Consider the following 6,705-nt stretch of genomic DNA (forward strand, 5'->3'; position numbering starts at 1 on the left):
TCAGACTCTCCACAATGAAATTTTCATGCAGCCATATGGAGGAGTATTGGTGAGAGAGATTTACTGTCAGGGCTAGACGTCCCGGTGGAGAAAACAAGGAAACTTGAACATATTGGCTCCTGTAAATCAGAAGGAAAGGAGAAGAGCTCCTGGATTTTGCCACTGCTCCTCCTGACTATATGAAGTTTTAGTATAGGGAAAAGTCTCTGTGTTTATGTATCAGTGTGGGAATCTGTGTCTGCATTGTGTGGCATTTGTGTCAAAGTTCAGCTAAGCAGGTATTGCAGAAAAACAGTGGAGGTGTTGACCCCTATTCTTTGCCATGATATTATGAAGGAAATGGAGGAAATGGGGCCTTTAAATTGACCACAAGCTTTAGAAAAACAACCCACTGTAAGGGGAAAGGTCACTGTTATTGTAAGACAACTCTGCAGTGATGTTAATACTGCCCCTGTGAATGTGTGTGTTTTACATTGTACTGTAAATAGCAGGTATAGCTGGTTCTGTGTTGTATTTGTAATTAGCTGTTAGTGACAGAGCAGGTTGAAAATGATCCACATGTGGGTTGTTAACATTGTCAGATTCCTTGTCATTGTTACCCAATTTTCAGTTAAAGCAACATTTCAACATTTTAAGAAATGTGCACTCGATGGTGTTCGTTTTTCTTGTTATATAAGTTATATAAGAAGTTAAATTTGATTTTGAAGACTGTATGTTAATTTTGGAGTTAGATCAAGGGGATGATTAGCTTAGTTTAGGATTAAGTCTGAGCCAAGCAGCACTGACCAAACTTCCAAAATCCACCCTTAAGCTCATCTAAAGCTCACTAATGAAAGCATTTTTGTTTAATCCTCAAACTCAGCTGTAAGAGTTTCCTGGTAAACTTTAAACTAAATTACAAACAGACAAAATAGTGTATAATCAATAAAAAGACAATAAATATCAGGTAGTACCGGAGGTAAGTAGATAAAAAGCAATATCCAAGTTACAGGCAGGTGAAAGATATAAGAGATACATGTATTGATCAGCATGGCAGATAATGTAATGTAATTTACATAGCACTTTTCTAGTCTTACCGACTACTCAAAGTGCTTTAGACTACAAGTCACATTTTAACCATACACTCATAAAGCACTTTATCTACCTAACATTAATGGCTGATTTAGAATCACCAATTAACCAAACATAAATATCTTTGGACTGTGGGAAGAAGCAGGAGTACCAAGAGGAAACCCGTGGAGGCATAAGGAGAACATCCAAACTCCACACACAGTCGGGATTCAAACGAGGAACCTTCTTGTTGTGAGGCGTCACTTCATCTTTACCACCATGTTATGTGTAGTGAATGGACGAACTGACATAATAAAAGTAGAAACTCTTTGCTGTTGTCACTGTTAAACCAGGAAAACTGTTCCTTTGATCACAGACATGCCAGAACCCAAATGTGCCAAGATGGATCAATGAGCAGCAGAAATGTCAACCAGATTCCCAGTGTTACAGAGCAAGGACGCTGAGGGGGATTATGGCGCATGGTCGTTCTTCCTGATAGCCTTTTTATCATTCATACATGCTAATGACTGGGTTTAGGATGGATGCATGATTAGGCAAAGACGGGCAGCCTGAGTGTTGACACTGTAATGAGACTGAGGGAGGAGATTTAGGGATTGGAAGTTGTCTGAAGTAAAAATGAAGCTTATGGGCTTACAGTTTTATCTTAGGCAAACGATCACACCTGCCGATACAGCACATTCTCACCTTAGAACATACTGAGGTTTGGTTAAGTCACATTTAAACACACTGGGTACACCTTTGGGGTCACTTTTCACCCGCTGTGTAGCATCTTTCTGTGATGGCATGAATGAAAAGATTTCCATTCAAAACACAAACATTTGCATTGCATTTACAGCAGCTATCAGTCTGTGGCAAGATTAGATGTTTTACAGATTAAATCTTTATTAACAGATATCTGCAGCTGAATGTGCAGAATGTGTGTTACCCGAGTCCTATGGGTCAGTCATTTTTGAACTGTTGAATAGGCTTTGGTTGCCTGCTGGTAAACAGACCTTAAAGAAAACAAAGAAAGAAAGAAAAAAAACAGAAATGTTGTGGAAATGTCTACATACACAGTTGCTTTTGGGTGTTACGTTACCTGCATGTCATAATGTTGAAGCATGTTATCGTACTGCATTCCAGTTCCTATGGATTTGCATGTGTTTAAGTACACACACATAGAGTAGACTTTCTTGTATATCCACATTCATGAGGACATTTACTTTAAATGAAATCCCCAGGACATTGTTCTAAACTTATACATTAGAGGTAAACTTTGGCCACCCACTCTGAATCCAAACGTAATTTTTACCCAAACCCTAAAACCAAGTCTTTAGCTTCAAAGAGCCGTTCATAGGTGTGGCAGAACATGAAGACAGGCCAGAATGTCGCAGTGGAAGCTAGAGATTTCTGCAGACCAAAGGAACTTTGTTCTAACAATGTTAAATATAAAACACACAGTTTCCTTGAAGGTTTATCACTACTTAATGCCCAGCATTATTAACATCGGTCATTTCATGTCAAAAGCTTGGGGTCTTTCTCGTCTACAGTCTCTCTATTTCTCAAGTGAACCTGAATCGATGCCAAGATCAGGGGAGCAGTGTAAACATCCAGGTCTCAGCTCAGAGCCTGCCAGTCCAGACTGCACAAAGCCTCCAGCCTCACCTCAGCCAGCACATTCCCCCCGCGTCACTCAAAGACCACAACAATCCTGTCTTTGTTGGCCAGTGATTGATGACACACAGGAATTTCATTCATGACCGCCTTGTGTTTTTGGGTTACCGTGACGACCAGGTGAAAACAGAGTGCATTGGGGGTATTGAGTTTCCCAACCTTGATCACGGGGAAAGAGTTTAAGGGGGGGAAAAAAGGAGAAGCAACATCGGAGAGGTCACTGTAGAAGTTGAACAAACAGCCATCACCGTTATCTCAGAAGATAAGCAGTGGGAATTATATTATTGATCGTTCGCAGGTCCAGTCGATGCTCACTGTGTGTCGTTTCACACAGGTGACTTGAAATGTAACATTTCCTTCTCAGGTTCTCTGTTTGTTTGTTTTTTTGGTGCATTTGTAGTTTTGCTGAATTCAATAGAAGCCATAAAGTTTTAAGATAATTTGTTTAAGGTTTAAAAATTTGCTATTACATCATTTTTGGACAGATTGCATCGGTTTCACACAAGCCAAGTACACAAATGTGTTCATAAAACTGAAGCAGTGCGAAAGCAAATGCCACATTACTTATAAGTAAAGGGTCCCAACACACATGCACATACACACACATTTTCCCTGAGCACACACATACACACACACTCACATTAAGCGCACTCATTTAATGGACATAGCTAGTTGGTAAAGTGCACCATTAAGAGAGTCGAGAGGCTGAGCATAACAAAGCTCTGATGCAATATTCATGCCTTCTCATTCTGGGATAATGCTGTTTTTCCTCCATTCCAAAGCAATGGATTTGCACATTACATGTCCCTATAAAGATTCTTTAAGTGTACGTGAAGATTTTCTTAGAGCACTTGATCACCTTATTCCACAGTGGGTAATTAGGAATTTGTTTGTCCACATACCCATCAGATAGACATAAACACATTAAATTGGAGGGGTCAGAGCTGCAAAGAGCAAGTTAAGTGTTTAGATGTCTTACCCAAGGACAAAGCACAGAGATGGACAATCTGAAAATCAACTTTAAAAACGTCATTCTAAGTGCTTGCTGGTCAGTTTAAGTTAAGCAATAAAAACTACTAGAGTACGATAATGGCAGAATCAGAAAGGCATTGAAAGTCCACAAACTGTGGACAGCAAGGGTCTTCTGTGTTTTTCACTGTAATTTCATTATGTCTGCCTCAGCAGTTTGTCTATAATGAAAAATTGTTTCTGCCATCAAAACACAAAACAAAATTAAGGTCATTATCTCAAAATTTATATTTGCTAACAAGCTTCCGTACCACTCAAATCAATACGAATAACAGCAACATTTTTAGATTTGAAATTGTAGAATTTCAAATAACGAACAGGAACCTTTTTAATCCAATAAGTTTTGTATAAATCTGTACATTTGTGTGACTATTCAGTTTTATTTATCACAACGTCACCTGAAGCCACTTTATATTTTGAGGTAAAGACCCTACTTTAACAGAAAATGCCAACAACCAGATTACAGCCTGGAAACAAGCACTAAGCGACATGGGGAGGAAACAGCACCCTTTTAACAGGACGAAACCTTCCGGCAGAACCATGATCAGAGAGGGGCAGTCATCTACGGAGACTGGTTCAGGATGAGAGGAGGGAAAAGGGACAAAAGGCAAGCTGTGGAAGAAAGCCAGAGATTAATAATAACTAATGACTAAAGTGTTGCATGAAAACATGGAGATTTTGGAAACCTATCTGTAAAACTGCATAACATAACATGCTGACCAAAGCTGCCATTCAGCAACAGTCCGAGGTCATATTTCTGCAATGGCAAAAGTAATTATTTTAAGTTTAAAAAATGTCTAGATCATATTTCTAATTGAGAAGCATCATATGTTATATAGTCAAGTGGCCGTGCATAGCTGTATAAGATTTAAAAAAAAGATGAAAAGAAGTATTCAGTATCCTACCAAACTCTCCTTTAATCTCACTCAAACAAAGGCCTTTTAGTGACATAGATTTGCAACTAATAAAGCACTCTAGCATATTTTAGCCTTCATCTGCCATGCAATATGTGAATATATAAATATGTTTGATATCCTCGTCTGAGCTCCCATCCAGGTATGAATTATTCACCTCAGCATGGCCACTCCATTATGTACCATTCCTGCCACTTAGGCTGATGCTCCTCCTCAGCTCCATGAATACAGAGGCATTAGGCTTCTCACTCTAACACGTATACACACAAACATGCACAGCTATATACAGTTCATGCACACAGACACAGGCATGCACTACAGCATGCACATTATAAACTTTATTCACATTTATATAGCACATAAATACAAATATGGAATATAAATACAACACAGGCATGCACACTCACAAGACATGCACGCTTGCCAAGTGATTTAGAGGCTGAATAGCCTTACACAGCCAGACCTCTCTCCACAGTGCTGTGTAGTCACTGAATAAAAGCCTTACCTTGAACATGAAGACATTTCTCTCTCTGTTCTCACACACACACTAATCAAACAGGGTCCTCTTTCTCTACTGGTAATCAGTGCCATGTTGAGATCATCTCCCACTCCCCACAGTGTACACACACTGTAACCTATCATTCCATAAACCTAGAAGAAGTCATTATCGACTTCCCTCTCAGTTTAAAATACCACTCCTTTATCAAAGGTTAGTTGTTATCGGCTGTTTGTTTTGCACACAAACCACAGGCAGTACAGAGGGAGAAGTGAGGAAGCGACCTCTGGCAGCCCAGACTGATGATGACAGCTTTACGGCCCGTGATTGGAATACAACCATCAATTACGGCACATTGCACGTAGAAAGTAGACAGTATCAAACAACAATGCAGACTAGCCTGTGAGTGATCTTACACCACACAAACTCTAATGTTATAAAGTATGCAAACAATCTAACTTTTGTTTATGTGCTTAGTCGAGTGATAGACCTGTCAAGGGGCATGCTCCAGTATAGGCTCCAGCCTGCCAATGACCCTGAACTGGGAAAATGAATTGATGGACAGACCTAGTTTTGTTTTTCTCTTGAAAATAAAATTGTAAGTTGACTACTACTGGACTTACTATACTGATATAATGTTAAAAAGCACATTAAGTGACATAAAAGTACATAGGAAATATTTGTTTTACATGAAGCTAAAGGATGAACCTTCAGTGCACAAAACAGTTGAATTTTAAGGATTCATCTGCTCATTTAAATTTTGATTCTGATAATAATTGAACGGAAAACCTTTCAAGCCACAGTGGAAAAAATGTTTTGCCCCGTTAAGTTTTCCTCCATTTTTAAATTGGACAAAAAACTTTTGAGAATAGCCCTTAAGTCAGTGATTAACTTTCTTCCCGTCTGCCGCAAGCCCAGCACGCCTCCAGTTCCAATAGCACCAGCAGTGTGATACATTACACTGCGTTCTCCTTATGGCCACCTAGGGTTTTCCAACAGCTTGTACGGTCCACGGTGAGTCGGCTTTCCTGCAGTGCTTGAAGGGTTGGGCACTGCTGCTAGCTAGCACCAGGTGTGAGGAGAAACTAGAACTCCCTTTCTCCCTTCTGTACCACCACATGGATCTCAGAGCCAGAATCAGTTTATTTTAATCATGTACAAATGCAGAACGAGCTAAAGTGGGCTTATTTACTTGCACCTGTTCAGGATATCAAAGAACAACACACCATTCTAGCCTCTACCTTCATAGCCTCCTTATTGTGCAATTTAAGTCTATTTAAAAAGTCAGTCAAACATGGCCATTAATGAAATAAAGGAAATGTGATCCTCCGAAGGGATCTGTGGTTTTGATAATTGCATTCCTTGGTGACTTGTAATGCAGTCTTGATATAAGAGAAAGGAAAACAGGTTTTTCTTTTCCGTTAGTTTGTACAAAAACATGCTAATTATCCAAGTCTAATCTAAAAGTGCAAAACCTTACATATACTTATATATCAAACAATAGAACCTCATCTTGTTTAGTCCTTCTTAATCAAGCAAACA

The sequence above is a fragment of the Diplotaxodon limnothrissa genome, linkage group LG13, assembly GCF_057381915.1.
Source record: "Diplotaxodon limnothrissa isolate DT_005_m linkage group LG13, D_limnothrissa_male_GT1.1, whole genome shotgun sequence".
Lineage (NCBI taxonomy): Eukaryota > Metazoa > Chordata > Actinopteri > Cichliformes > Cichlidae > Diplotaxodon > Diplotaxodon limnothrissa.